The 24,282-nt window shown below is 51.9% G+C and overlaps 50 non-coding genes across 50 annotated transcripts; 13 read left to right on the forward strand and 37 right to left on the reverse strand.

Annotated features, from left to right (window-relative positions):
• Nucleotides 1-54: 54 nt before the first annotated feature.
• LOC131461610 (5S ribosomal RNA) lies at nucleotides 55-173 on the forward strand. The gene has a single exon (XR_009240527.1). It is a non-coding gene; the product is annotated as a 5S ribosomal RNA (ribosomal RNA).
• A 149-nt stretch (nucleotides 174-322) lies between these two features.
• LOC131461767 (U2 spliceosomal RNA) lies at nucleotides 323-515 on the reverse strand. The gene has a single exon (XR_009240679.1). It is a non-coding gene; the product is annotated as a U2 spliceosomal RNA (small nuclear RNA).
• A 182-nt stretch (nucleotides 516-697) lies between these two features.
• LOC131461831 (U5 spliceosomal RNA) lies at nucleotides 698-810 on the reverse strand. Its single transcript, XR_009240739.1, has one exon. It is a non-coding gene; the product is annotated as a U5 spliceosomal RNA (small nuclear RNA).
• Nucleotides 811-1,457: 647 nt separating this feature from the next.
• LOC131461608 (U1 spliceosomal RNA) lies at nucleotides 1,458-1,621 on the reverse strand. Its single transcript, XR_009240526.1, has one exon. It is a non-coding gene; the product is annotated as a U1 spliceosomal RNA (small nuclear RNA).
• A 402-nt stretch (nucleotides 1,622-2,023) lies between these two features.
• LOC131461584 (5S ribosomal RNA) lies at nucleotides 2,024-2,141 on the forward strand. The gene has a single exon (XR_009240515.1). It is a non-coding gene; the product is annotated as a 5S ribosomal RNA (ribosomal RNA).
• A 149-nt stretch (nucleotides 2,142-2,290) lies between these two features.
• Nucleotides 2,291-2,483, reverse strand: LOC131461768 (U2 spliceosomal RNA). Its single transcript, XR_009240680.1, has one exon. It is a non-coding gene; the product is annotated as a U2 spliceosomal RNA (small nuclear RNA).
• A 182-nt stretch (nucleotides 2,484-2,665) lies between these two features.
• Nucleotides 2,666-2,778, reverse strand: LOC131461839 (U5 spliceosomal RNA). Its single transcript, XR_009240747.1, has one exon. It is a non-coding gene; the product is annotated as a U5 spliceosomal RNA (small nuclear RNA).
• Nucleotides 2,779-3,425: 647 nt separating this feature from the next.
• Nucleotides 3,426-3,589, reverse strand: LOC131461611 (U1 spliceosomal RNA). Its single transcript, XR_009240528.1, has one exon. It is a non-coding gene; the product is annotated as a U1 spliceosomal RNA (small nuclear RNA).
• A 402-nt stretch (nucleotides 3,590-3,991) lies between these two features.
• On the forward strand, nucleotides 3,992-4,110 carry LOC131461622 (5S ribosomal RNA). Its single transcript, XR_009240539.1, has one exon. It is a non-coding gene; the product is annotated as a 5S ribosomal RNA (ribosomal RNA).
• Nucleotides 4,111-4,259: 149 nt separating this feature from the next.
• LOC131461769 (U2 spliceosomal RNA) lies at nucleotides 4,260-4,452 on the reverse strand. Its single transcript, XR_009240681.1, has one exon. It is a non-coding gene; the product is annotated as a U2 spliceosomal RNA (small nuclear RNA).
• A 182-nt stretch (nucleotides 4,453-4,634) lies between these two features.
• Nucleotides 4,635-4,747, reverse strand: LOC131461840 (U5 spliceosomal RNA). The gene has a single exon (XR_009240748.1). It is a non-coding gene; the product is annotated as a U5 spliceosomal RNA (small nuclear RNA).
• Nucleotides 4,748-5,394: 647 nt separating this feature from the next.
• LOC131461660 (U1 spliceosomal RNA) lies at nucleotides 5,395-5,558 on the reverse strand. The gene has a single exon (XR_009240576.1). It is a non-coding gene; the product is annotated as a U1 spliceosomal RNA (small nuclear RNA).
• Nucleotides 5,559-5,960: 402 nt separating this feature from the next.
• LOC131461633 (5S ribosomal RNA) lies at nucleotides 5,961-6,079 on the forward strand. The gene has a single exon (XR_009240550.1). It is a non-coding gene; the product is annotated as a 5S ribosomal RNA (ribosomal RNA).
• Nucleotides 6,080-6,228: 149 nt separating this feature from the next.
• LOC131461770 (U2 spliceosomal RNA) lies at nucleotides 6,229-6,421 on the reverse strand. Its single transcript, XR_009240682.1, has one exon. It is a non-coding gene; the product is annotated as a U2 spliceosomal RNA (small nuclear RNA).
• A 182-nt stretch (nucleotides 6,422-6,603) lies between these two features.
• Nucleotides 6,604-6,716, reverse strand: LOC131461842 (U5 spliceosomal RNA). The gene has a single exon (XR_009240750.1). It is a non-coding gene; the product is annotated as a U5 spliceosomal RNA (small nuclear RNA).
• A 647-nt stretch (nucleotides 6,717-7,363) lies between these two features.
• LOC131461661 (U1 spliceosomal RNA) lies at nucleotides 7,364-7,527 on the reverse strand. The gene has a single exon (XR_009240577.1). It is a non-coding gene; the product is annotated as a U1 spliceosomal RNA (small nuclear RNA).
• Nucleotides 7,528-7,929: 402 nt separating this feature from the next.
• On the forward strand, nucleotides 7,930-8,048 carry LOC131461583 (5S ribosomal RNA). Its single transcript, XR_009240514.1, has one exon. It is a non-coding gene; the product is annotated as a 5S ribosomal RNA (ribosomal RNA).
• Nucleotides 8,049-8,197: 149 nt separating this feature from the next.
• LOC131461772 (U2 spliceosomal RNA) lies at nucleotides 8,198-8,390 on the reverse strand. Its single transcript, XR_009240684.1, has one exon. It is a non-coding gene; the product is annotated as a U2 spliceosomal RNA (small nuclear RNA).
• Nucleotides 8,391-8,572: 182 nt separating this feature from the next.
• Nucleotides 8,573-8,685, reverse strand: LOC131461843 (U5 spliceosomal RNA). The gene has a single exon (XR_009240751.1). It is a non-coding gene; the product is annotated as a U5 spliceosomal RNA (small nuclear RNA).
• Nucleotides 8,686-9,332: 647 nt separating this feature from the next.
• On the reverse strand, nucleotides 9,333-9,496 carry LOC131461662 (U1 spliceosomal RNA). The gene has a single exon (XR_009240578.1). It is a non-coding gene; the product is annotated as a U1 spliceosomal RNA (small nuclear RNA).
• Nucleotides 9,497-9,898: 402 nt separating this feature from the next.
• Nucleotides 9,899-10,017, forward strand: LOC131461644 (5S ribosomal RNA). The gene has a single exon (XR_009240561.1). It is a non-coding gene; the product is annotated as a 5S ribosomal RNA (ribosomal RNA).
• A 149-nt stretch (nucleotides 10,018-10,166) lies between these two features.
• On the reverse strand, nucleotides 10,167-10,359 carry LOC131461782 (U2 spliceosomal RNA). The gene has a single exon (XR_009240693.1). It is a non-coding gene; the product is annotated as a U2 spliceosomal RNA (small nuclear RNA).
• Nucleotides 10,360-10,538: 179 nt separating this feature from the next.
• On the reverse strand, nucleotides 10,539-10,651 carry LOC131461901 (U5 spliceosomal RNA). The gene has a single exon (XR_009240807.1). It is a non-coding gene; the product is annotated as a U5 spliceosomal RNA (small nuclear RNA).
• Nucleotides 10,652-11,298: 647 nt separating this feature from the next.
• LOC131461612 (U1 spliceosomal RNA) lies at nucleotides 11,299-11,462 on the reverse strand. Its single transcript, XR_009240529.1, has one exon. It is a non-coding gene; the product is annotated as a U1 spliceosomal RNA (small nuclear RNA).
• A 402-nt stretch (nucleotides 11,463-11,864) lies between these two features.
• On the forward strand, nucleotides 11,865-11,983 carry LOC131461655 (5S ribosomal RNA). The gene has a single exon (XR_009240572.1). It is a non-coding gene; the product is annotated as a 5S ribosomal RNA (ribosomal RNA).
• Nucleotides 11,984-12,132: 149 nt separating this feature from the next.
• Nucleotides 12,133-12,325, reverse strand: LOC131461784 (U2 spliceosomal RNA). The gene has a single exon (XR_009240695.1). It is a non-coding gene; the product is annotated as a U2 spliceosomal RNA (small nuclear RNA).
• A 179-nt stretch (nucleotides 12,326-12,504) lies between these two features.
• LOC131461823 (U5 spliceosomal RNA) lies at nucleotides 12,505-12,617 on the reverse strand. The gene has a single exon (XR_009240731.1). It is a non-coding gene; the product is annotated as a U5 spliceosomal RNA (small nuclear RNA).
• Nucleotides 12,618-13,264: 647 nt separating this feature from the next.
• On the reverse strand, nucleotides 13,265-13,428 carry LOC131461663 (U1 spliceosomal RNA). Its single transcript, XR_009240579.1, has one exon. It is a non-coding gene; the product is annotated as a U1 spliceosomal RNA (small nuclear RNA).
• A 402-nt stretch (nucleotides 13,429-13,830) lies between these two features.
• Nucleotides 13,831-13,949, forward strand: LOC131461667 (5S ribosomal RNA). The gene has a single exon (XR_009240583.1). It is a non-coding gene; the product is annotated as a 5S ribosomal RNA (ribosomal RNA).
• A 149-nt stretch (nucleotides 13,950-14,098) lies between these two features.
• Nucleotides 14,099-14,291, reverse strand: LOC131461785 (U2 spliceosomal RNA). The gene has a single exon (XR_009240696.1). It is a non-coding gene; the product is annotated as a U2 spliceosomal RNA (small nuclear RNA).
• A 179-nt stretch (nucleotides 14,292-14,470) lies between these two features.
• LOC131461902 (U5 spliceosomal RNA) lies at nucleotides 14,471-14,583 on the reverse strand. The gene has a single exon (XR_009240808.1). It is a non-coding gene; the product is annotated as a U5 spliceosomal RNA (small nuclear RNA).
• A 647-nt stretch (nucleotides 14,584-15,230) lies between these two features.
• LOC131461613 (U1 spliceosomal RNA) lies at nucleotides 15,231-15,394 on the reverse strand. The gene has a single exon (XR_009240530.1). It is a non-coding gene; the product is annotated as a U1 spliceosomal RNA (small nuclear RNA).
• A 402-nt stretch (nucleotides 15,395-15,796) lies between these two features.
• LOC131461582 (5S ribosomal RNA) lies at nucleotides 15,797-15,915 on the forward strand. The gene has a single exon (XR_009240513.1). It is a non-coding gene; the product is annotated as a 5S ribosomal RNA (ribosomal RNA).
• Nucleotides 15,916-16,064: 149 nt separating this feature from the next.
• Nucleotides 16,065-16,257, reverse strand: LOC131461722 (U2 spliceosomal RNA). Its single transcript, XR_009240635.1, has one exon. It is a non-coding gene; the product is annotated as a U2 spliceosomal RNA (small nuclear RNA).
• Nucleotides 16,258-16,436: 179 nt separating this feature from the next.
• Nucleotides 16,437-16,549, reverse strand: LOC131461890 (U5 spliceosomal RNA). Its single transcript, XR_009240797.1, has one exon. It is a non-coding gene; the product is annotated as a U5 spliceosomal RNA (small nuclear RNA).
• A 647-nt stretch (nucleotides 16,550-17,196) lies between these two features.
• Nucleotides 17,197-17,360, reverse strand: LOC131461664 (U1 spliceosomal RNA). Its single transcript, XR_009240580.1, has one exon. It is a non-coding gene; the product is annotated as a U1 spliceosomal RNA (small nuclear RNA).
• Nucleotides 17,361-17,762: 402 nt separating this feature from the next.
• LOC131461680 (5S ribosomal RNA) lies at nucleotides 17,763-17,881 on the forward strand. Its single transcript, XR_009240595.1, has one exon. It is a non-coding gene; the product is annotated as a 5S ribosomal RNA (ribosomal RNA).
• Nucleotides 17,882-18,030: 149 nt separating this feature from the next.
• On the reverse strand, nucleotides 18,031-18,223 carry LOC131461723 (U2 spliceosomal RNA). Its single transcript, XR_009240636.1, has one exon. It is a non-coding gene; the product is annotated as a U2 spliceosomal RNA (small nuclear RNA).
• Nucleotides 18,224-18,402: 179 nt separating this feature from the next.
• Nucleotides 18,403-18,515, reverse strand: LOC131461844 (U5 spliceosomal RNA). The gene has a single exon (XR_009240752.1). It is a non-coding gene; the product is annotated as a U5 spliceosomal RNA (small nuclear RNA).
• Nucleotides 18,516-19,162: 647 nt separating this feature from the next.
• On the reverse strand, nucleotides 19,163-19,326 carry LOC131461665 (U1 spliceosomal RNA). Its single transcript, XR_009240581.1, has one exon. It is a non-coding gene; the product is annotated as a U1 spliceosomal RNA (small nuclear RNA).
• A 402-nt stretch (nucleotides 19,327-19,728) lies between these two features.
• Nucleotides 19,729-19,847, forward strand: LOC131461691 (5S ribosomal RNA). Its single transcript, XR_009240606.1, has one exon. It is a non-coding gene; the product is annotated as a 5S ribosomal RNA (ribosomal RNA).
• A 149-nt stretch (nucleotides 19,848-19,996) lies between these two features.
• LOC131461773 (U2 spliceosomal RNA) lies at nucleotides 19,997-20,189 on the reverse strand. Its single transcript, XR_009240685.1, has one exon. It is a non-coding gene; the product is annotated as a U2 spliceosomal RNA (small nuclear RNA).
• A 179-nt stretch (nucleotides 20,190-20,368) lies between these two features.
• LOC131461845 (U5 spliceosomal RNA) lies at nucleotides 20,369-20,481 on the reverse strand. Its single transcript, XR_009240753.1, has one exon. It is a non-coding gene; the product is annotated as a U5 spliceosomal RNA (small nuclear RNA).
• A 647-nt stretch (nucleotides 20,482-21,128) lies between these two features.
• On the reverse strand, nucleotides 21,129-21,292 carry LOC131461614 (U1 spliceosomal RNA). Its single transcript, XR_009240532.1, has one exon. It is a non-coding gene; the product is annotated as a U1 spliceosomal RNA (small nuclear RNA).
• Nucleotides 21,293-21,694: 402 nt separating this feature from the next.
• LOC131461703 (5S ribosomal RNA) lies at nucleotides 21,695-21,813 on the forward strand. Its single transcript, XR_009240617.1, has one exon. It is a non-coding gene; the product is annotated as a 5S ribosomal RNA (ribosomal RNA).
• A 149-nt stretch (nucleotides 21,814-21,962) lies between these two features.
• On the reverse strand, nucleotides 21,963-22,155 carry LOC131461724 (U2 spliceosomal RNA). The gene has a single exon (XR_009240637.1). It is a non-coding gene; the product is annotated as a U2 spliceosomal RNA (small nuclear RNA).
• Nucleotides 22,156-22,334: 179 nt separating this feature from the next.
• On the reverse strand, nucleotides 22,335-22,447 carry LOC131461846 (U5 spliceosomal RNA). Its single transcript, XR_009240754.1, has one exon. It is a non-coding gene; the product is annotated as a U5 spliceosomal RNA (small nuclear RNA).
• A 647-nt stretch (nucleotides 22,448-23,094) lies between these two features.
• LOC131461666 (U1 spliceosomal RNA) lies at nucleotides 23,095-23,258 on the reverse strand. Its single transcript, XR_009240582.1, has one exon. It is a non-coding gene; the product is annotated as a U1 spliceosomal RNA (small nuclear RNA).
• A 402-nt stretch (nucleotides 23,259-23,660) lies between these two features.
• LOC131461715 (5S ribosomal RNA) lies at nucleotides 23,661-23,779 on the forward strand. The gene has a single exon (XR_009240628.1). It is a non-coding gene; the product is annotated as a 5S ribosomal RNA (ribosomal RNA).
• Nucleotides 23,780-23,928: 149 nt separating this feature from the next.
• Nucleotides 23,929-24,121, reverse strand: LOC131461725 (U2 spliceosomal RNA). The gene has a single exon (XR_009240638.1). It is a non-coding gene; the product is annotated as a U2 spliceosomal RNA (small nuclear RNA).
• Nucleotides 24,122-24,282: the final 161 nt, after the last annotated feature.

Below are 24,282 nucleotides of genomic sequence, written 5' to 3' on the forward strand. Positions count from 1 at the left end.
CGAGCAGGGGGCCTTGCCTGGTCTATAAAAGGAGTCTGTGTCACCTGCCCGTCGGCTTACGGCCACACCACCCTGAGCACGCCCGATCTCGTCTGATCTCGGAAGCTAAGCAGGGTCGGGCCTGGTTAGTACTTGGATGGGAGACCGCCTGGGAATACCAGGTGCTGTAAGCTTTTACACTGCAGCACGCTTTTACACTGCAGCACGCTTTTACACTGCTGCTTCCTTACAAGAAACGTGGGCTTGCAATTACGTTGACGCACGGGCACACGTTAATGTCCTTCCAGTTTCAGCCTTGCTTTGGTTTTCACAGAAAAAAAGAGAACGGTGCACCGTTCCTGGTGGCACTGCAATACCAGGTCAATGCAAGGAGTGAAGAGAGCAAGCCCAAGGTTTCACCGCCCAATGCTCAAAAATGCTTTTAATATTTAATCCCCATATAGAGGACATATCAGATATTAAACTGATAAGAACAGATACTACACTTGATCTTAGCCAAAAGGCCGAGAAGCGATGGCCCACCAGTGTCTGGGGCCAACTCAAGATCTTGGCGCACAAGTTACTTGTTGTGGTGCCGTGTTTCTGAAGTGCGCATAACATAGGCTGCTGCTGCTGCTCACCTCCACCCCCAGGTGATCTAAGTGCACCTCTGAGCCGTGACGGACAGCTGCTTGACATTTGACACACTCAAAGGGCGCAGCCATACAGCAAAGCCAACCAAAAATAACTTAAACTCTTGGACGTTCCTCTCCACGGAAGTCTTTAGTAAAAGGCGAAAGACTTGAGCATTTTGAAGAAAAACCAGAGTCAACATAGCCCCTCTCCTTGAGAGCAGCCAAGGAGTCTATCCGCCAGAGTCACCACAGTCTCGGTCGGCCCGGCCGGCCACCTTGGGACAGCCTTTCTTCAACGTTTTTGGTTTGCCGGCCAATCAACCGCCCACATTTGACTGCATGTTTGGAAGCGCATTCTTACCGTTGGTTGTGTGCTGCAGTTTTCTATCAACCGCTGAGGCTGTGGCACATTCCTCGCTCACGGGGGACACCTCCAAGGTTTAGTGGTAGATGTGAGTGCATGAGCAAAGCAGCTCTGTGTCACACCGAGCAGTACAAACTGCCGGGCCGTTTCCCAACTCCTCCGGGCTTCTGAAATGGTGAGCTGCTCCTGGCATCGCTTCAATATCAGGTCAATGTACAGGAGTGGACGGAGCAAGCGCCAAAGTATTAACCCTTGGCATGATGGCCATGGATCCATCTCCAACAATCCAGTTCTACCTACAAAGAGCCGGGAAAGGGAGCATGACATTTCCTTAGAGCTAAAAGACAACACCCAGAACCATCCCATTCCCAGCAACTTGGAAAGACTGGGGATGTCGCTCTGCGAGCACGTGAGAAGCCTGGAGATGGGCACACAAGGCGGAACCTTGGGCGGCTGACCTTTGCTTACAACTACGTCATCGGGGGAGAGCGCGGACGCAGTACCCCACTAGCAAAAATTATGCAGTCAAGATTCCCACGTTTGGGGAATTTGCAGGGGTCAGCACAACCAGAGTGCAATGGCTGAGCCTCGCCCTGGGTGAACCACCTTCTTGATCATGGTATCTCCCCTGCCAGGTAAGTATGAGGTGTACTTGCCCAGCACTGGGTGGCTGTTCCCAGACACAGCTCTTTGGCTGATGGTGCAGGAAATGGATAGTCCCAGAGTCCAATGCCTTGACTCAGGTGCTCGTTAATGCTGTGCTGTGTTCAACTTCAACCTCCAGCACACATTGGAGAGGAAACACTCGACCTTTTCACTGGCATACCTGGCTGTCATTTCCTATCGATTCAGCAACAACTGCACCTGACGGCACCAACAGCAGCTTACCCATCTCGGTGTAGCTTCCTAATACTGGAATAGAGTGTAGCAGGTAGTGGCGATAAAGGCTCAAGTGCAGTGTGTTCGGAAGGCTGCCTTTTGAGCCCCTCCACGAGCAGGGGGCCTTGCCTGGTCTATAAAAGGAGTCTGTGTCACCTGCCCGTCGGCTTACGGCCACACCACCCTGAGCACGCCCGATCTCGTCTGATCTCGGAAGCTAAGCAGGGTCGGGCCTGGTTAGTATTGGATGGGAGACCGCCTGGGAATACCAGGTGCTGTAAGCTTTTACACTGCAGCACGCTTTTACACTGCAGCACGCTTTTACACTGCTGCTTCCTTACAAGAAACGTGGGCTTGCAATTACGTTGACGCACGGGCACACGTTAATGTCCTTCCAGTTTCAGCCTTGCTTTGGTTTTCACAGAAAAAAAGAGAACGGTGCACCGTTCCTGGTGGCACTGCAATACCAGGTCAATGCAAGGAGTGAAGAGAGCAAGCCCAAGGTTTCACCGCCCAATGCTCAAAAATGCTTTTAATATTTAATCCCCATATAGAGGACATATCAGATATTAAACTGATAAGAACAGATACTACACTTGATCTTAGCCAAAAGGCCGAGAAGCGATGGCCCACCAGTGTCTGGGGCCAACTCAAGATCTTGGCGCACAAGTTACTTGTTGTGGTGCCGTGTTTCTGAAGTGCGCATAACATAGGCTGCTGCTGCTGCTCACCTCCACCCCCAGGTGATCTAAGTGCACCTCTGAGCCGTGACGGACAGCTGCTTGACATTTGACACACTCAAAGGGCGCAGCCATACAGCAAAGCCCACCAAAAATAACTTAAACTCTTGGACGTTCCTCTCCACGGAAGTCTTTAGTAAAAGGCGAAAGACTTGAGCATTTTGAAGAAAAACCAGAGTCAACATAGCCCCTCTCCTTGAGAGCAGCCAAGGAGTCTATCCGCCAGAGTCACCACAGTCTCGGTCGGCCCGGCCGGCCACCTTGGGACAGCCTTTCTTCAACGTTTTTGGTTTGCCGGCCAATCAACCGCCCACATTTGACTGCATGTTTGGAAGCGCATTCTTACCGTTGGTTGTGTGCTGCAGTTTTCTATCAACCGCTGAGGCTGTGGCACATTCCTCGCTCACGGGGGACACCTCCAAGGTTTAGTGGTAGATGTGAGTGCATGAGCAAAGCAGCTCTGTGTCACACCGAGCAGTACAAACTGCCGGGCCGTTTCCCAACTCCTCCGGGCTTCTGAAATGGTGAGCTGCTCCTGGCATCGCTTCAATATCAGGTCAATGTACAGGAGTGGACGGAGCAAGCGCCAAAGTATTAACCCTTGGCATGATGGCCATGGATCCATCTCCAACAATCCAGTTCTACCTACAAAGAGCCGGGAAAGGGAGCATGACATTTCCTTAGAGCTAAAAGACAACACCCACAACCATCCCATTCCCAGCAACTTGGAAAGACTGGGGATGTCGCTCTGCGAGCACGTGAGAAGCCTGGAGATGGGCACACAAGACGGAACCTTGGGCGGCTGACCTTTGCTTACAACTACGTCATCGGGGGAGAGCGCGGACGCAGTACCCCACTAGCAAAAATTATGCAGTCAAGATTCCCACGTTTGGGGAATTTGCAGGGGTCAGCACAACCAGAGTGCAATGGCTGAGCCTCGCCCTGGGTGAACCACCTTCTTGATCATGGTATCTCCCCTGCCAGGTAAGTATGAGGTGTACTTGCCCAGCACTGGGTGGCTGTTCCCAGACACAGCTCTTTGGCTGATGGTGCAGGAAATGGATAGTCCCAGAGTCCAATGCCTTGACTCAGGTGCTCGTTAATGCTGTGCTGTGTTCAACTTCAACCTCCAGCACACATTGGAGAGGAAACACTCGACCTTTTCACTGGCATACCTGGCTGTCATTTCCTATCGATTCAGCAACAACTGCACCTGACGGCACCAACAGCAGCTTACCCATCTCGGTGTAGCTTCCTAATACTGGAATAGAGTGTAGCAGGTAGTGGCGATAAAGGCTCAAGTGCAGTGTGTTCGGAAGGCTGCCTTTTGAGCCCCTCCACGAGCAGGGGGCCTTGCCTGGTCTATAAAAGGAGTCTGTGTCACCTGCCCGTCGGCTTACGGCCACACCACCCTGAGCACGCCCGATCTCGTCTGATCTCGGAAGCTAAGCAGGGTCGGGCCTGGTTAGTACTTGGATGGGAGACCGCCTGGGAATACCAGGTGCTGTAAGCTTTTACACTGCAGCACGCTTTTACACTGCAGCACGCTTTTACACTGCTGCTTCCTTACAAGAAACGTGGGCTTGCAATTACGTTGACGCACGGGCACACGTTAATGTCCTTCCAGTTTCAGCCTTGCTTTGGTTTTCACAGAAAAAAAGAGAACGGTGCACCGTTCCTGGTGGCACTGCAATACCAGGTCAATGCAAGGAGTGAAGAGAGCAAGCCCAAGGTTTCACCGCCCAATGCTCAAAAATGCTTTTAATATTTAATCCCCATATAGAGGACATATCAGATATTAAACTGATAAGAACAGATACTACACTTGATCTTAGCCAAAAGGCCGAGAAGCGATGGCCCACCAGTGTCTGGGGCCAACTCAAGATCTTGGCGCACAAGTTACTTGTTGTGGTGCCGTGTTTCTGAAGTGCGCATAACATAGGCTGCTGCTGCTGCTCACCTCCACCCCCAGGTGATCTAAGTGCACCTCTGAGCCGTGACGGACAGCTGCTTGACATTTGACACACTCAAAGGGCGCAGCCATACAGCAAAGCCCACCAAAAATAACTTAAACTCTTGGACGTTCCTCTCCACGGAAGTCTTTAGTAAAAGGCGAAAGACTTGAGCATTTTGAAGAAAAACCAGAGTCAACATAGCCCCTCTCCTTGAGAGCAGCCAAGGAGTCTATCCGCCAGAGTCACCACAGTCTCGGTCGGCCCGGCCGGCCACCTTGGGACAGCCTTTCTTCAACGTTTTTGGTTTGCCGGCCAATCAACCGCCCACATTTGACTGCATGTTTGGAAGCGCATTCTTACCGTTGGTTGTGTGCTGCAGTTTTCTATCAACCGCTGAGGCTGTGGCACATTCCTCGCTCACGGGGGACACCTCCAAGGTTTAGTGGTAGATGTGAGTGCATGAGCAATGCAGCTCTGTGTCACACCGAGCAGTACAAACTGCCGGGCCGTTTCCCAACTCCTCCGGGCTTCTGAAATGGTGAGCTGCTCCTGGCATCGCTTCAATATCAGGTCAATGTACAGGAGTGGACGGAGCAAGCGCCAAAGTATTAACCCTTGGCATGATGGCCATGGATCCATCTCCAACAATCCAGTTCTACCTACAAAGAGCCGGGAAAGGGAGCATGACATTTCCTTAGAGCTAAAAGACAACACCCAGAACCATCCCATTCCCAGCAACTTGGAAAGACTGGGGATGTCGCTCTGCGAGCACGTGAGAAGCCTGGAGATGGGCACACAAGGCGGAACCTTGGGCGGCTGTCCTTTGCTTACAACTACGTCATCGGGGGAGAGCGCGGACGCAGTACCCCACTAGCAAAAATTATGCAGTCAAGATTCCCACGTTTGGGGGATTTGCAGGGGTCAGCACAACCAGAGTGCAATGGCTGAGCCTCGCCCTGGGTGAACCACCTTCTTGATCATGGTATCTCCCCTGCCAGGTAAGTATGAGGTGTACTTGCCCAGCACTGGGTGGCTGTTCCCAGACACAGCTCTTTGGCTGATGGTGCAGGAAATGGATAGTCCCAGAGTCCAATGCCTTGACTCAGGTGCTCGTTAATGCTGTGCTGTGTTCAACTTCAACCTCCAGCACACATTGGAGAGGAAACACTCGACCTTTTCACTGGCATACCTGGCTGTCATTTCCTATCGATTCAGCAACAACTGCACCTGACGGCACCAACAGCAGCTTACCCATCTCGGTGTAGCTTCCTAATACTGGAATAGAGTGTAGCAGGTAGTGGCGATAAAGGCTCAAGTGCAGTGTGTTCGGAAGGCTGCCTTTTGAGCCCCTCCACGAGCAGGGGGCCTTGCCTGGTCTATAAAAGGAGTCTGTGTCACCTGCCCGTCGGCTTACGGCCACACCACCCTGAGCACGCCCGATCTCGTCTGATCTCGGAAGCTAAGCAGGGTCGGGCCTGGTTAGTACTTGGATGGGAGACCGCCTGGGAATACCAGGTGCTGTAAGCTTTTACACTGCAGCACGCTTTTACACTGCAGCACGCTTTTACACTGCTGCTTCCTTACAAGAAACGTGGGCTTGCAATTACGTTGACGCACGGGCACACGTTAATGTCCTTCCAGTTTCAGCCTTGCTTTGGTTTTCACAGAAAAAAAGAGAACGGTGCACCGTTCCTGGTGGCACTGCAATACCAGGTCAATGCAAGGAGTGAAGAGAGCAAGCCCAAGGTTTCACCGCCCAATGCTCAAAAATGCTTTTAATATTTAATCCCCATATAGAGGACATATCAGATATTAAACTGATAAGAACAGATACTACACTTGATCTTAGCCAAAAGGCCGAGAAGCGATGGCCCACCAGTGTCTGGGGCCAACTCAAGATCTTGGCGCACAAGTTACTTGTTGTGGTGCCGTGTTTCTGAAGTGCGCATAACATAGGCTGCTGCTGCTGCTCACCTCCACCCCCAGGTGATCTAAGTGCACCTCTGAGCCGTGACGGACAGCTGCTTGACATTTGACACACTCAAAGGGCGCAGCCATACAGCAAAGCCCACCAAAAATAACTTAAACTCTTGGACGTTCCTCTCCACGGAAGTCTTTAGTAAAAGGCGAAAGACTTGAGCATTTTGAAGAAAAACCAGAGTCAACATAGCCCCTCTCCTTGAGAGCAGCCAAGGAGTCTATCCGCCAGAGTCACCACAGTCTCGGTCGGCCCGGCCGGCCACCTTGGGACAGCCTTTCTTCAACGTTTTTGGTTTGCCGGCCAATCAACCGCCCACATTTGACTGCATGTTTGGAAGCGCATTCTTACCGTTGGTTGTGTGCTGCAGTTTTCTATCAACCGCTGAGGCTGTGGCACATTCCTCGCTCACGGGGGACACCTCCAAGGTTTAGTGGTAGATGTGAGTGCATGAGCAATGCAGCTCTGTGTCACACCGAGCAGTACAAACTGCCGGGCCGTTTCCCAACTCCTCCGGGCTTCTGAAATGGTGAGCTGCTCCTGGCATCGCTTCAATATCAGGTCAATGTACAGGAGTGGACGGAGCAAGCGCCAAAGTATTAACCCTTGGCATGATGGCCATGGATCCATCTCCAACAATCCAGTTCTACCTACAAAGAGCCGGGAAAGGGAGCATGACATTTCCTTAGAGCTAAAAGACAACACCCAGAACCATCCCATTCCCAGCAACTTGGAAAGACTGGGGATGTCGCTCTGCGAGCACGTGAGAAGCCTGGAGATGGGCACACAAGGCGGAACCTTGGGCGGCTGTCCTTTGCTTACAACTACGTCATCGGGGGAGAGCGCGGACGCAGTACCCCACTAGCAAAAATTATGCAGTCAAGATTCCCACGTTTGGGGGATTTGCAGGGGTCAGCACAACCAGAGTGCAATGGCTGAGCCTCGCCCTGGGTGAACCACCTTCTTGATCATGGTATCTCCCCTGCCAGGTAAGTATGAGGTGTACTTGCCCAGCACTGGGTGGCTGTTCCCAGACACAGCTCTTTGGCTGATGGTGCAGGAAATGGATAGTCCCAGAGTCCAATGCCTTGACTCAGGTGCTCGTTAATGCTGTGCTGTGTTCAACTTCAACCTCCAGCACACATTGGAGAGGAAACACTCGACCTTTTCACTGGCATACCTGGCTGTAATTTCCTATCGATTCAGCAACAACTGCACCTGACGGCACCAACAGCAGCTTACCCATCTCGGTGTAGCTTCCTAATACTGGAATAGAGTGTAGCAGGTAGTGGCGATAAAGGCTCAAGTGCAGTGTGTTCGGAAGGCTGCCTTTTGAGCCCCTCCACGAGCAGGGGGCCTTGCCTGGTCTATAAAAGGAGTCTGTGTCACCTGCCCGTCGGCTTACGGCCACACCACCCTGAGCACGCCCGATCTCGTCTGATCTCGGAAGCTAAGCAGGGTCGGGCCTGGTTAGTACTTGGATTGGAGACCGCCTGGGAATACCAGGTGCTGTAAGCTTTTACACTGCAGCACGCTTTTACACTGCAGCACGCTTTTACACTGCTGCTTCCTTACAAGAAACGTGGGCTTGCAATTACGTTGACGCACGGGCACACGTTAATGTCCTTCCAGTTTCAGCCTTGCTTTGGTTTTCACAGAAAAAAAGAGAACGGTGCACCGTTCCTGGTGGCACTGCAATACCAGGTCAATGCAAGGAGTGAAGAGAGCAAGCCCAAGGTTTCACCGCCCAATGCTCAAAAATGCTTTTAATATTTAATCCCCATATAGAGGACATATCAGATATTAAACTGATAAGAACAGATACTACACTTGATCTTAGCCAAAAGGCCGAGAAGCGATGGCCCACCAGTGTCTGGGGCCAACTCAAGATCTTGGCGCACAAGTTACTTGTTGTGGTGCCGTGTTTCTGAAGTGCGCATAACATAGGCTGCTGCTGCTGCTCACCTCCACCCCCAGGTGATCTAAGTGCACCTCTGAGCCGTGACGGACAGCTGCTTGACATTTGACACACTCAAAGGGCGCAGCCATACAGCAAAGCCCACCAAAAATAACTTAAACTCTTGGACGTTCCTCTCCACGGAAGTCTTTAGTAAAAGGCGAAAGACTTGAGCATTTTGAAGAAAAACCAGAGTCAACATAGCCCCTCTCCTTGAGAGCAGCCAAGGAGTCTATCCGCCAGAGTCACCACAGTCTCGGTCGGCCCGGCCGGCCACCTTGGGACAGCCTTTCTACAACGTTTTTGGTTTGCCGGCCAATCAACCGCCCACATTTGACTGCATGTTTGGAAGCGCATTCTTACCGTTGGTTGTGTGCTGCAGTTTTCTATCAACCGCTGAGGCTGTGGCACATTCCTCGCTCACGGGGGACACCTCCAAGGTTTAGTGGTAGATGTGAGTGCATGAGCAATGCAGCTCTGTGTCACACCGAGCAGTACAAACTGCCGGGCCGTTTCCCAACTCCTCCGGGCTTCTGAAATGGTGAGCTGCTCCTGGCATCGCTTCAATATCAGGTCAATGTACAGGAGTGGACGGAGCAAGCGCCAAAGTATTAACCCTTGGCATGATGGCCATGGATCCATCTCCAACAATCCAGTTCTACCTACAAAGAGCCGGGAAAGGGAGCATGACATTTCCTTAGAGCTAAAAGACAACACCCAGAACCATCCCATTCCCAGCAACTTGGAAAGACTGGGGATGTCGCTCTGCGAGCACGTGAGAAGCCTGGAGATGGGCACACAAGGCGGAACCTTGGGCGGCTGTCCTTTGCTTACAACTACGTCATCGGGGGAGAGCGCGGACGCAGTACCCCACTAGCAAAAATTATGCAGTCAAGATTCCCACGTTTGGGGGATTTGCAGGGGTCAGCACAACCAGAGTGCAATGGCTGAGCCTCGCCCTGGGTGAACCACCTTCTTGATCATGGTATCTCCCCTGCCAGGTAAGTATGAGGTGTACTTGCCCAGCACTGGGTGGCTGTTCCCAGACACAGCTCTTTGGCTGATGGTGCAGGAAATGGATAGTCCCAGAGTCCAATGCCTTGACTCAGGTGCTCGTTAATGCTGTGCTGTGTTCAACTTCAACCTCCAGCACACATTGGAGAGGAAACACTCGACCTTTTCACTGGCATACCTGGCTGTCATTTCCTATCGATTCAGCAACAACTGCACCTGACGGCACCAACAGCAGCTTACCCATCTCGGTGTAGCTTCCTAATACTGGAATAGAGTGTAGCAGGTAGTGGCGATAAAGGCTCAAGTGCAGTGTGTTCGGAAGGCTGCCTTTTGAGCCCCTCCACGAGCAGGGGGCCTTGCCTGGTCTATAAAAGGAGTCTGTGTCACCTGCCCGTCGGCTTACGGCCACACCACCCTGAGCACGCCCGATCTCGTCTGATCTCGGAAGCTAAGCAGGGTCGGGCCTGGTTAGTACTTGGATGGGAGACCGCCTGGGAATACCAGGTGCTGTAAGCTTTTACACTGCAGCACGCTTTTACACTGCAGCACGCTTTTACACTGCTGCTTCCTTACAAGAAACGTGGGCTTGCAATTACGTTGACGCACGGGCACACGTTAATGTCCTTCCAGTTTCAGCCTTGCTTTGGTTTTCACAGAAAAAAAGAGAACGGTGCACCGTTCCTGGTGGCACTGCAATACCAGGTCAATGCAAGGAGTGAAGAGAGCAAGCCCAAGGTTTCACCGCCCAATGCTCAAAAATGCTTTTAATATTTAATCCCCATAGAGAGGACATATCAGATATTAAACTGATAAGAACAGATACTACACTTGATCTTAGCCAAAAGGCCGAGAAGCGATGGCCCACCAGTGTCTGGGGCCAACTCAAGATCTTGGCGCACAAGTTACTTGTTGTGGTGCCGTGTTTCTGAAGTGCGCATAACAAAGGCTGCTGCTGCTCACCTCCACCCCCAGGTGATCTAAGTGCACCTCTGAGCCGTGACGGACAGCTGCTTGACATTTGACACACTCAAAGGGCGCAGCCATACAGCAAAGCCCACCAAAAATAACTTAAACTCTTGGACGTTCCTCTCCACGGAAGTCTTTAGTAAAAGGCGAATGACTTGAGCATTTTGAAGAAAAACCAGAGTCAACATAGCCCCTCTCCTTGAGAGCAGCCAAGGAGTCTATCCGCCAGAGTCACCACAGTCTCGGTCGGCCCGGCCGGCCACCTTGGGACAGCCTTTCTTCAACGTTTTTGGTTTGCCGGCCAATCAACCGCCCACATTTGACTGCATGTTTGGAAGCGCATTCTTACCGTTGGTTGTGTGCTGCAGCTTTCTATCAACCGCTGAGGCTGTGGCACATTCCTCGCTCACGGGGGACACCTCCAAGGTTTAGTGGTAGATGTGAGTGCATGAGCAATGCAGCTCTGTGTCACACCGAGCAGTACAAACTGCCGGGCCGTTTCCCAACTCCTCCGGGCTTCTGAAATGGTGAGCTGCTCCTGGCATCGCTTCAATATCAGGTCAATGTACAGGAGTGGACGGAGCAAGCGCCAAAGTATTAACCCTTGGCATGATGGCCATGGATCCATCTCCAACAATCCAGTTCTACCTACAAAGAGCCGGGAAAGGGAGCATGACATTTCCTTAGAGCTAAAAGACAACACCCACAACCATCCCATTCCCAGCAACTTGGAAAGACTGGGGATGTCGCTCTGCGAGCACGTGAGAAGCCTGGAGATGGGTACACAAGACGGAACCTTGGGCGGCTGACCTTTGCTTACAACTACGTCATCGGGGGAGAGCGCGGACGCAGTACCCCACTAGCAAAAATTATGCAGTCAAGATTCCCACGTTTGGGGAATTTGCAGGGGTCAGCACAACCAGAGTGCAATGGCTGAGCCTCGCCCTGGGTGAACCACCTTCTTGATCATGGTATCTCCCCTGCCAGGTAAGTATGAGGTGTACTTGCCCAGCACTGGTTGGCTGTTCCCAGACACAGCTCTTTGGCTCATGGTGCAGGAAATGGATAGTCCCAGAGTCCAATGCCTTGACTCAGGTGCTCGTTAATGCTGTGCTGTGTTCAACTTCAACCTCCAGCACACATTGGAGAGGAAACACTCGACCTTTTCACTGGCATACCTGGCTGTCATTTCCTATCGATTCAGCAACAACTGCACCTGACGGCACCAACAGCAGCTTACCCATCTCGGTGTAGCTTCCTAATACTGGAATAGAGTGTAGCAGGTAGTGGCGATAAAGGCTCAAGTGCAGTGTGTTCGGAAGGCTGCCTTTTGAGCCCCTCCACGAGCAGGGGGCCTTGCCTGGTCTATAAAAGGAGTCTGTGTCACCTGCCCGTCGGCTTACGGCCACACCACCCTGAGCACGCCCGATCTCGTCTGATCTCGGAAGCTAAGCAGGGTCGGGCCTGGTTAGTACTTGGATGGGAGACCGCCTGGGAATACCAGGTGCTGTAAGCTTTTACACTGCAGCACGCTTTTACACTGCAGCACGCTTTTACACTGCTGCTTCCTTACAAGAAACGTGGGCTTGCAATTACGTTGACGCACGGGCACACGTTAATGTCCTTCCAGTTTCAGCCTTGCTTTGGTTTTCACAGAAAAAAAGAGAACGGTGCACCGTTCCTGGTGGCACTGCAATACCAGGTCAATGCAAGGAGTGAAGAGAGCAAGCCCAAGGTTTCACCGCCCAATGCTCAAAAATGCTTTTAATATTTAATCCCCATAGAGAGGACATATCAGATATTAAACTGATAAGAACAGATACTACACTTGATCTTAGCCAAAAGGCCGAGAAGCGATGGCCCACCAGTGTCTGGGGCCAACTCAAGATCTTGGCGCACAAGTTACTTGTTGTGGTGCCGTGTTTCTGAAGTGCGCATAACATAGGCTGCTGCTGCTCACCTCCACCCCCAGGTGATCTAAGTGCACCTCTGAGCCGTGACGGACAGCTGCTTGACATTTGACACACTCAAAGGGCGCAGCCATACAGTAAAGCCCACCAAAAATAACTTAAACTCTTGGACGTTCCTCTCCACGGAAGTCTTTAGTAAAAGGCGAAAGACTTGAGCATTTTGAAGAAAAACCAGAGTCAACATAGCCCCTCTCTTTGAGAGCAGCCAAGGAGTCTATCCGCCAGAGTCACCACAGTCTCGGTCGGCCCGGCCGGCCACCTTGGGACAGCCTTTCTTCAACGTTTTTGGTTTGCCGGCCAATCAACCGCCCACATTTGACTGCATGTTTGGGAGCGCATTCTTACCGTTGGTTGTGTGCTGCAGTTTTCTATCAACCGCTGAGGCTGTGGCACATTCCTCGCTCACGGGGGACACCTCCAAGGTTTAGTGGTAGATGTGAGTGCATGAGCAATGCAGCTCTGTGTCACACCGAGCAGTACAAACTGCCGGGCCGTTTCCCAACTCCTCCGGGCTTCTGAAATGGTGAGCTGCTCCTGGCATCGCTTCAATATCAGGTCAATGTACAGGAGTGGACGGAGCAAGCGCCAAAGTATTAACCCTTGGCATGATGGCCATGGATCCATCTCCAACAATCCAGTTCTACCTACAAAGAGCCGGGAAAGGGAGCATGACATTTCCTTAGAGCTAAAAGACAACACCCACAACCATCCCATTCCCAGCAACTTGGAAAGACTGGGGATGTCGCTCTGCGAGCACGTGAGAAGCCGGGAGATGGGCACACAAGACGGAACCTTGGGCGGCTGACCTTTGCTTACAACTACGTCATCGGGGGAGAGCGCGGACGCAGTACCCCACTAGCAAAAATTATGCAGTCAAGATTCCCACGTTTGGGGGATTTGCAGGGGTCAGCACAACCAGAGTGCAATGGCTGAGCCTCGCCCTGGGTGAACCACCTTCTTGATCATGGTATCTCCCCTGCCAGGTAAGTATGAGGTGTACTTGCCCAGCACTGGGTGGCTGTTCCCAGACACAGCTCTTTGGCTGATGGTGCAGGAAATGGATAGTCCCAGAGTCCAATGCCTTGACTCAGGTGCTCGTTAATGCTGTGCTGTGTTCAACTTCAACCTCCAGCACACATTGGAGAGGAAACACTCGACCTTTTCACTGGCATACCTGGCTGTCATTTCCTATCGATTCAGCAACAACTGCACCTGACGGCACCAACAGCAGCTTACCCATCTCGGTGTAGCTTCCTAATACTGGAATAGAGTGTAGCAGGTAGTGGCGATAAAGGCTCAAGTGCAGTGTGTTCGGAAGGCTGCCTTTTGAGCCCCTCCACGAGCAGGGGGCCTTGCCTGGTCTATAAAAGGAGTCTGTGTCACCTGCCCGTCGGCTTACGGCCACACCACCCTGAGCACGCCCGATCTCGTCTGATCTCGGAAGCTAAGCAGGGTCGGGCCTGGTTAGTACTTGGATGGGAGACCGCCTGGGAATACCAGGTGCTGTAAGCTTTTACACTGCGGCACGCTTTTACACTGCAGCACGCTTTTACACTGCTGCTTCCTTACAAGAAACGTGGGCTTGCAATTACGTTGACGCACGGGCACACGTTAATGTCCTTCCAGTTTCAGCCTTGCTTTGGTTTTCACAGAAAAAAAGAGAACGGTGCACCGTTCCTGGTGGCACTGCAATACCAGGTCAATGCAAGGAGTGAAGAGAGCAAGCCCAAGGTTTCACCGCCCAATGCTCAAAAATGCTTTTAATATTTAATCCCCATAGAGAGGACATATCAGATATTAAACTGATAAGAACAGATACTACACTTGATCTTAGCCAAAAGGCCGAGAAGCGATGGCCCACCAGTGTCTGGGGCCAACTCAAGATCTTGGCGCACAAGTTACTTGTTGTGGTGCCGTGTTTCTGAAGTGCGCATAACAAAGGCTGCTGCTGCTCACCTCCACCCCCAGGTGATCTAAGTGCACCTCTGAGCCGTGACGGACAGCTGCTTGACATTTGACACACTCAAAGGGCGCAGCCATACAGCAAAGCCCACCAAAAATAACTTAAACTCTTGGACGTTCCTCTCCACGGAAGTCTTTAGTAAAAGGCGAATGACTTGAGCATTTTGAAGAAAAACCAGAGTCAACATAGCCCCTCTCCTTGAGAGCAGCCAAGGAGTCTATCCGCCAGAGTCACCACAGTCTCGGTCGGCCCGGCCGGCCACCTTGGGACAGCCTTTCTTCAACGTTTTTGGTTTGCCGGCCAATCAACCGCCCACATTTGACTGCATGTTTGGAAGCGCATTCTTACCGTTGGTTGTGTGCTGCAGTTTTCTATCAACCGCTGAGGCTGTGGCACATTCCTCGCTCACGGGGGACACCTCCAAGGTTTAGTGGTAGATGTGAGTGCATGAGCAATGCAGCTCTGTGTCACACCGAGCAGTACAAACTGCCGGGCCGTTTCCCAACTCCTCCGGGCTTCTGAAATGGTGAGCTGCTCCTGGCATCGCTTCAATATCAGGTCAATGTACAGGAGTGGACGGAGCAAGCGCCAAAGTATTAACCCTTGGCATGATGGCCATGGATCCATCTCCTACAATCCAGTTCTACCTACAAAGAGCCGGGAAAGGGAGCATGACATTTCCTTAGAGCTAAAAGACAACACCCACAACCATCCCATTCCCAGCAACTTGGAAAGACTGGGGATGTCGCTCTGCGAGCACGTGAGAAGCATGGAGATGGGCACACAAGACGGAACCTTGGGCGGCTGACCTTTGCTTACAACTACGTCATCGGGGGAGAGCGCGGACGCAGTACCCCACTAGCAAAAATTATGCAGTCAAGATTCCCACGTTTGGGGAATTTGCAGGGGTCAGCACAACCAGAGTGCAATGGCTGAGCCTCGCCCTGGGTGAACCACCTTCTTGATCATGGTATCTCCCCTGCCAGGTAAGTATGAGGTGTACTTGCCCAGCACTGGTTGGCTGTTCCCAGACACAGCTCTTTGGCTCATGGTGCAGGAAATGGATAGTCCCAGAGTCCAATGCCTTGACTCAGGTGCTCGTTAATGCTGTGCTGTGTTCAACTTCAACCTCCAGCACACATTGGAGAGGAAACACTCGACCTTTTCACTGGCATACCTGGCTGTCATTTCCTATCGATTCAGCAACAACTGCACCTGACGGCACCAACAGCAGCTTACCCATCTCGGTGTAGCTTCCTAATACTGGAATAGAGTGTAGCAGGTAGTGGCGATAAAGGCTCAAGTGCAGTGTGTTCGGAAGGCTGCCTTTTGAGCCCCTCCACGAGCAGGGGGCCTTGCCTGGTCTATAAAAGGAGTCTGTGTCACCTGCCCGTCGGCTTACGGCCACACCACCCTGAGCACGCCCGATCTCGTCTGATCTCGGAAGCTAAGCACGGTCGGGCCTGGTTAGTACTTGGATGGGAGACCGCCTGGGAATACCAGGTGCTGTAAGCTTTTACACTGCAGCACGCTTTTACACTGCAGCACGCTTTTACACTGCTGCTTCCTTACAAGAAACGTGGGCTTGCAATTACGTTGACGCACGGGCACACGTTAATGTCCTTCCAGTTTCAGCCTTGCTTTGGTTTTCACAGAAAAAAAGAGAACGGTGCACCGTTCCTGGTGGCACTGCAATACCAGGTCAATGCAAGGAGTGAAGAGAGCAAGCCCAAGGTTTCACCGCCCAATGCTCAAAAATGCATTTAATATTTAATCCCCATATAGAGGACATATCAGATATTAAACTGATAAGAACAGATACTACACTTGATCTTAGCCAAAAGGCCGAGAAGCGATGGCCCACCAGTGTCTGGGGCCAACTCAAGATCTTGGCGCACAAGTTACTTGTTGTGGTGCCGTGTTTCTGAAGTGCGCATAACAAAGGCTGCTGCTGCTCACCTCCACCCCCAGGTGATCTAAGTGCACCTCTGAGCCGTGACGGACAGCTGCTTGACATTTGACACACTCAAAGGGCGCAGCCATACAGCAAAGCCCACCGAAAATAACTTAAACTCTTGGACGTTCCTCTCCACGGAAGTCTTTAGTAAAAGGCGAAAGACTTGAGCATTTTGAAGAAAAACCAGAGTCAACATAGCCCCTCTCCTTGAGAGCAGCCAAGGAGTCTATCCGCCAGAGTCACCACAGTCTCGGTCGGCCCGGCCGGCCACCTTGGGACAGCCTTTCTTCAACGTTTTTGGTTTGCCGGCCAATCAACCGCCCACATTTGACTGCATGTTTGGAAGCGCATTCTTACCGTTGGTTGTGTGCTGCAGTTTTCTATCAACCGCTGAGGCTGTGGCACATTCCTCGCTCACGGGGGACACCTCCAAGGTTTAGTGGTAGATGTGAGTGCATGAGCAAAGCAGCTCTGTGTCACACCGAGCAGTACAAACTGCCGGGCCGTTTCCCAACTCCTCCGGGCTTCTGAAATGGTGAGCTGCTCCTGGCATAGCTTCAATATCAGGTCAATGTACAGGAGTGGACGGAGCAAGCGCCAAAGTATTAACCCTTGGCATGATGGCCATGGATCCATCTCCAACAATCCAGTTCTACCTACAAAGAGCCGGGAAAGGGAGCATGACATTTCCTTAGAGCTAAAAGACAACACCCAGAACCATCCCATTCCCAGCAACTTGGAAAGACTGGGGATGTCGCTCTGCGAGCACGTGAGAAGCCTGGAGATGGGCACACAAGGCGGAACCTTGGGCGGCTGTCCTTTGCTTACAACTACGTCATCGGGGGAGAGCGCGGACGCAGTACCCCACTAGCAAAAATTATGCAGTCAAGATTCCCACGTTTGGGGGATTTGCAGGGGTCAGCACAACCAGAGTGCAATGGCTGAGCCTCGCCCTGGGTGAACCACCTTCTTGATCATGGTATCTCCCCTGCCAGGTAAGTATGAGGTGTACTTGCCCAGCACTGGGTGGCTGTTCCCAGACACAGCTCTTTGGCTGATGGTGCAGGAAATGGATAGTCCCAGAGTCCAATGCCTTGACTCAGGTGCTCGTTAATGCTGTGCTGTGTTCAACTTCAACCTCCAGCACACATTGGAGAGGAAACACTCGACCTTTTCACTGGCATACCTGGCTGTCATTTCCTATCGATTCAGCAACAACTGCACCTGACGGCACCAACAGCAGCTTACCCATCTCGGTGTAGCTTCCTAATACTGGAATAGAGTGTAGCAGGTAGTGGCGATAAAGGCTCAAGTGCAGTGTGTTCGGAAGGCTGCCTTTTGAGCCCCTCCACGAGCAGGGGGCCTTGCCTGGTCTATAAAAGGAGTCTGTGTCACCTGCCCGTCGGCTTACGGCCACACCACCCTGAGCACGCCCGATCTCGTCTGATCTCGGAAGCTAAGCAGGGTCGGGCCTGGTTAGTACTTGGATGGGAGACCGCCTGGGAATACCAGGTGCTGTAAGCTTTTACACTGCAGCACGCTTTTACACTGCAGCACGCTTTTACACTGCTGCTTCCTTACAAGAAACGTGGGCTTGCAATTACGTTGACGCACGGGCACACGTTAATGTCCTTCCAGTTTCAGCCTTGCTTTGGTTTTCACAGAAAAAAAGAGAACGGTGCACCGTTCCTGGTGGCACTGCAATACCAGGTCAATGCAAGGAGTGAAGAGAGCAAGCCCAAGGTTTCACCGCCCAATGCTCAAAAATGCATTTAATATTTAATCCCCATATAGAGGACATATCAGATATTAAACTGATAAGAACAGATACTACACTTGATCTTAGCCAAAAGGCCGAGAAGCGATGGCCCACCAGTGTCTGGGGCCAACTCAAGATCTTGGCGCACAAGTTACTTGTTGTGGTGCCGTGTTTCTGAAGTGCGCATAACAAAGGCTGCTGCTGCTCACCTCCACCCCCAGGTGATCTAAGTGCACCTCTGAGCCGTGACGGACAGCTGCTTGACATTTGACACACTCAAAGGGCGCAGCCATACAGCAAAGCCCACCAAAAATAACTTAAACTCTTGGACGTTCCTCTCCACGGAAGTCTTTAGTAAAAGGCGAAAGACTTGAGCATTTTGAAGAAAAACCAGAGTCAACATAGCCCCTCTCCTTGAGAGCAGCCAAGGAGTCTATCCGCCAGAGTCACCACAGTCTCGGTCGGCCCGGCCGGCCACCTTGGGACAGCCTTTCTTCAACGTTTTTGGTTTGCCGGCCAATCAACCGCCCACATTTGACTGCATGTTTGGAAGCGCATTCTTACCGTTGGTTGTGTGCTGCAGTTTTCTATCAACCGCTGAGGCTGTGGCACATTCCTCGCTCACGGGGGACACCTCCAAGGTTTAGTGGTAGATGTGAGTGCATGAGCAAAGCAGCTCTGTGTCACACCGAGCAGTACAAACTGCCGGGCCGTTTCCCAACTCCTCCGGGCTTCTGAAATGGTGAGCTGCTCCTGGCATAGCTTCAATATCAGGTCAATGTACAGGAGTGGACGGAGCAAGCGCCAAAGTATTAACCCTTGGCATGATGGCCATGGATCCATCTCCAACAATCCAGTTCTACCTACAAAGAGCCGGGAAAGGGAGCATGACATTTCCTTAGAGCTAAAAGACAACACCCAGAACCATCCCATTCCCAGCAACTTGGAAAGACTGGGGATGTCGCTCTGCGAGCACGTGAGAAGCCTGGAGATGGGCACACAAGGCGGAACCTTGGGCGGCTGTCCTTTGCTTACAACTACGTCATCGGGGGAGAGCGCGGACGCAGTACCCCACTAGCAAAAATTATGCAGTCAAGATTCCCACGTTTGGGGGATTTGCAGGGGTCAGCACAACCAGAGTGCAATGGCTGAGCCTCGCCCTGGGTGAACCACCTTCTTGATCATGGTATCTCCCCTGCCAGGTAAGTATGAGGTGTACTTGCCCAGCACTGGGTGGCTGTTCCCAGACACAGCTCTTTGGCTGATGGTGCAGGAAATGGATAGTCCCAGAGTCCAATGCCTTGACTCAGGTGCTCGTTAATGCTGTGCTGTGTTCAACTTCAACCTCCAGCACACATTGGAGAGGAAACACTCGACCTTTTCACTGGCATACCTGGCTGTCATTTCCTATCGATTCAGCAACAACTGCACCTGACGGCACCAACAGCAGCTTACCCATCTCGGTGTAGCTTCCTAATACTGGAATAGAGTGTAGCAGGTAGTGGCGATAAAGGCTCAAGTGCAGTGTGTTCGGAAGGCTGCCTTTTGAGCCCCTCCACGAGCAGGGGGCCTTGCCTGGTCTATAAAAGGAGTCTGTGTCACCTGCCCGTCGGCTTACGGCCACACCACCCTGAGCACGCCCGATCTCGTCTGATCTCGGAAGCTAAGCAGGGTCGGGCCTGGTTAGTACTTGGATGGGAGACCGCCTGGGAATACCAGGTGCTGTAAGCTTTTACACTGCAGCACGCTTTTACACTGCAGCACGCTTTTACACTGCTGCTTCCTTACAAGAAACGTGGGCTTGCAATTACGTTGACGCACGGGCACACGTTAATGTCCTTCCAGTTTCAGCCTTGCTTTGGTTTTCACAGAAAAAAAGAGAACGGTGCACCGTTCCTGGTGGCACTGCAATACCAGGTCAATGCAAGGAGTGAAGAGAGCAAGCCCAAGGTTTCACCGCCCAATGCTCAAAAATGCTTTTAATATTTAATCCCCATATAGAGGACATATCAGATATTAAACTGATAAGAACAGATACTACACTTGATCTTAGCCAAAAGGCCGAGAAGCGATGGCCCACCAGTGTCTGGGGCCAACTCAAGATCTTGGCGCACAAGTTACTTGTTGTGGTGCCGTGTTTCTGAAGTGCGCATAACAAAGGCTGCTGCTGCTCACCTCCACCCCCAGGTGATCTAAGTGCACCTCTGAGCCGTGACGGACAGCTGCTTGACATTTGACACACTCAAAGGGCGCAGCCATACAGCAAAGCCCACCAAAAATAACTTAAACTCTTGGACGTTCCTCTCCACGGAAGTCTTTAGTAAAAGGCGAAAGACTTGAGCATTTTGAAGAAAAACCAGAGTCAACATAGCCCCTCTCCTTGAGAGCAGCCAAGGAGTCTATCCGCCAGAGTCACCACAGTCTCGGTCGGCCCGGCCGGCCACCTTGGGACAGCCTTTCTTCAACGTTTTTGGTTTGCCGGCCAATCAACCGCCCACATTTGACTGCATGTTTGGAAGCGCATTCTTACCGTTGGTTGTGTGCTGCAGTTTTCTATCAACCGCTGAGGCTGTGGCACATTCCTCGCTCACGGGGGACACCTCCAAGGTTTAGTGGTAGATGTGAGTACATGAGCAAAGCAGCTCTGTGTCACACCGAGCAGTACAAACTGCCGGGCCGTTTCCCAACTCCTCCGGGCTTCTGAAATGGTGAGCTGCTCCTGGCATAGCTTCAATATCAGGTCAATGTACAGGAGTGGACGGAGCAAGCGCCAAAGTATTAACCCTTGGCATGATGGCCATGGATCCATCTCCAACAATCCAGTTCTACCTACAAAGAGCCGGGAAAGGGAGCATGACATTTCCTTAGAGCTAAAAGACAACACCCACAACCATCCCATTCCCAGCAACTTGGAAAGACTGGGGATGTCGCTCTGCGAGCACGTGAGAAGCCTGGAGATGGGCACACAAGACGGAACCTTGGGCGGCTGACCTTTGCTTACAACTACGTCATCGGGGGAGAGCGCGGACGCAGTACCCCACTAGCAAAAATTATGCAGTCAAGATTCCCACGTTTGGGGAATTTGCAGGGGTCAGCACAACCAGAGTGCAATGGCTGAGCCTCGCCCTGGGTGAACCACCTTCTTGATCATGGTATCTCCCCTGCCAGGTAAGTATGAGGTGTACTTGCCCAGCACTGGTTGGCTGTTCCCAGACACAGCTCTTTGGCTGATGGTGCAGGAAATGGATAGTCCCAGAGTCCAATGCCTTGACTCAGGTGCTCGTTAATGCTGTGCTGTGTTCAACTTCAACCTCCAGCACACATTGGAGAGGAAACACTCGACCTTTTCACTGGCATACCTGGCTGTCATTTCCTATCGATTCAGCAACAACTGCACCTGACGGCACCAACAGCAGCTTACCCATCTCGGTGTAGCTTCCTAATACTGGAATAGAGTGTAGCAGGTAGTGGCGATAAAGGCTCAAGTGCAGTGTGTTCGGAAGGCTGCCTTTTGAGCCCCTCCACGAGCAGGGGGCCTTGCCTGGTCTATAAAAGGAGTCTGTGTCACCTGCCCGTCGGCTTACGGCCACACCACCCTGAGCACGCCCGATCTCGTCTGATCTCGGAAGCTAAGCAGGGTCGGGCCTGGTTAGTACTTGGATGGGAGACCGCCTGGGAATACCAGGTGCTGTAAGCTTTTACACTGCAGCACGCTTTTACACTGCAGCACGCTTTTACACTGCTGCTTCCTTACAAGAAACGTGGGCTTGCAATTACGTTGACGCACGGGCACACGTTAATGTCCTTCCAGTTTCAGCCTTGCTTTGGTTTTCACAGAAAAAAAGAGAACGGTGCACCGTTCCTGGTGGCACTGCAATACCAGGTCAATGCAAGGAGTGAAGAGAGCAAGCCCAAGGTTTCACCGCCCAATGCTCAAAAATGCATTTAATATTTAATCCCCATATAGAGGACATATCAGATATTAAACTGATAAGAACAGATACTACACTTGATCTTAGCCAAAAGGCCGAGAAGCGATGGCCCACCAGTGTCTGGGGCCAACTCAAGATCTTGGCGCACAAGTTACTTGTTGTGGTGCCGTGTTTCTGAAGTGCGCATAACAAAGGCTGCTGCTGCTCACCTCCACCCCCAGGTGATCTAAGTGCACCTCTGAGCCGTGACGGACAGCTGCTTGACATTTGACACACTCAAAGGGCGCAGCCATACAGCAAAGCCCACCAAAAATAACTTAAACTCTTGGACGTTCCTCTCCACGGAAGTCTTTAGTAAAAGGCGAAAGACTTGAGCATTTTGAAGAAAAACCAGAGTCAACATAGCCCCTCTCCTTGAGAGCAGCCAAGGAGTCTATCCGCCAGAGTCACCACAGTCTCGGTCGGCCCGGCCGGCCACCTTGGGACAGCCTTTCTTCAACGTTTTTGGTTTGCCGGCCAATCAACCGCCCACATTTGACTGCATGTTTGGAAGCGCATTCTTACCGTTGGTTGTGTGCTGCAGTTTTCTATCAACCGCTGAGGCTGTGGCACATTCCTCGCTCACGGGGGACACCTCCAAGGTTTAGTGGTAGATGTGAGTGCATGAGCAAAGCAGCTCTGTGTCACACCGAGCAGTACAAACTGCCGGGCCGTTTCCCAACTCCTCCGGGCTTCTGAAATGGTGAGCTGCTCCTGGCATAGCTTCAATATCAGGTCAATGTACAGGAGTGGACGGAGCAAGCGCCAAAGTATTAACCCTTGGCATGATGGCCATGGATCCATCTCCAACAATCCAGTTCTACCTACAAAGAGCCGGGAAAGGGAGCATGACATTTCCTTAGAGCTAAAAGACAACACCCAGAACCATCCCATTCCCAGCAACTTGGAAAGACTGGGGATGTCGCTCTGCGAGCACGTGAGAAGCCTGGAGATGGGCACACAAGGCGGAACCTTGGGCGGCTGTCCTTTGCTTACAACTACGTCATCGGGGGAGAGCGCGGACGCAGTACCCCACTAGCAAAAATTATGCAGTCAAGATTCCCACGTTTGGGGGATTTGCAGGGGTCAGCACAACCAGAGTGCAATGGCTGAGCCTCGCCCTGGGTGAACCACCTTCTTGATCATGGTATCTCCCCTGCCAGGTAAGTATGAGGTGTACTTGCCCAGCACTGGGTGGCTGTTCCCAGACACAGCTCTTTGGCTGATGGTGCAGGAAATGGATAGTCCCAGAGTCCAATGCCTTGACTCAGGTGCTCGTTAATGCTGTGCTGTGTTCAACTTCAACCTCCAGCACACATTGGAGAGGAAACACTCGACCTTTTCACTGGCATACCTGGCTGTCATTTCCTATCGATTCAGCAACAACTGCACCTGACGGCACCAACAGCAGCTTACCCATCTCGGTGTAGCTTCCTAATACTGGAATAGAGTGTAGCAGGTAGTGGCGATAAAGGCTCAAGTGCAGTGTGTTCGGAAGGCTGCCTTTTGAGCCCCTCCACGAGCAGGGGGCCTTGCCTGGTCTATAAAAGGAGTCTGTGTCACCTGCCCGTCGGCTTACGGCCACACCACCCTGAGCACGCCCGATCTCGTCTGATCTCGGAAGCTAAGCAGGGTCGGGCCTGGTTAGTACTTGGATGGGAGACCGCCTGGGAATACCAGGTGCTGTAAGCTTTTACACTGCAGCACGCTTTTACACTGCAGCACGCTTTTACACTGCTGCTTCCTTACAAGAAACGTGGGCTTGCAATTACGTTGACGCACGGGCACACGTTAATGTCCTTCCAGTTTCAGCCTTGCTTTGGTTTTCACAGAAAAAAAGAGAACGGTGCACCGTTCCTGGTGGCACTGCAATACCAGGTCAATGCAAGGAGTGAAGAGAGCAAGCCCAAGGTTTCACCGCCCAATGCTCAAAAATGCATTTAATATTTAATCCCCATATAGAGGACATATCAGATATTAAACTGATAAGAACAGATACTACACTTGATCTTAGCCAAAAGGCCGAGAAGCGATGGCCCACCAGTGTCTGGGGCCAACTCAAGATCTTGGCGCACAAGTTACTTGTTGTGGTGCCGTGTTTCTGAAGTGCGCATAACAAAGGCTGCTGCTGCTCACCTCCACCCCCAGGTGATCTAAGTGCACCTCTGAGCCGTGACGGACAGCTGCTTGACATT

Source organism: Solea solea, chromosome 6, assembly GCF_958295425.1.
Source record: "Solea solea chromosome 6, fSolSol10.1, whole genome shotgun sequence".
Classification (NCBI taxonomy): domain Eukaryota; kingdom Metazoa; phylum Chordata; class Actinopteri; order Pleuronectiformes; family Soleidae; genus Solea; species Solea solea.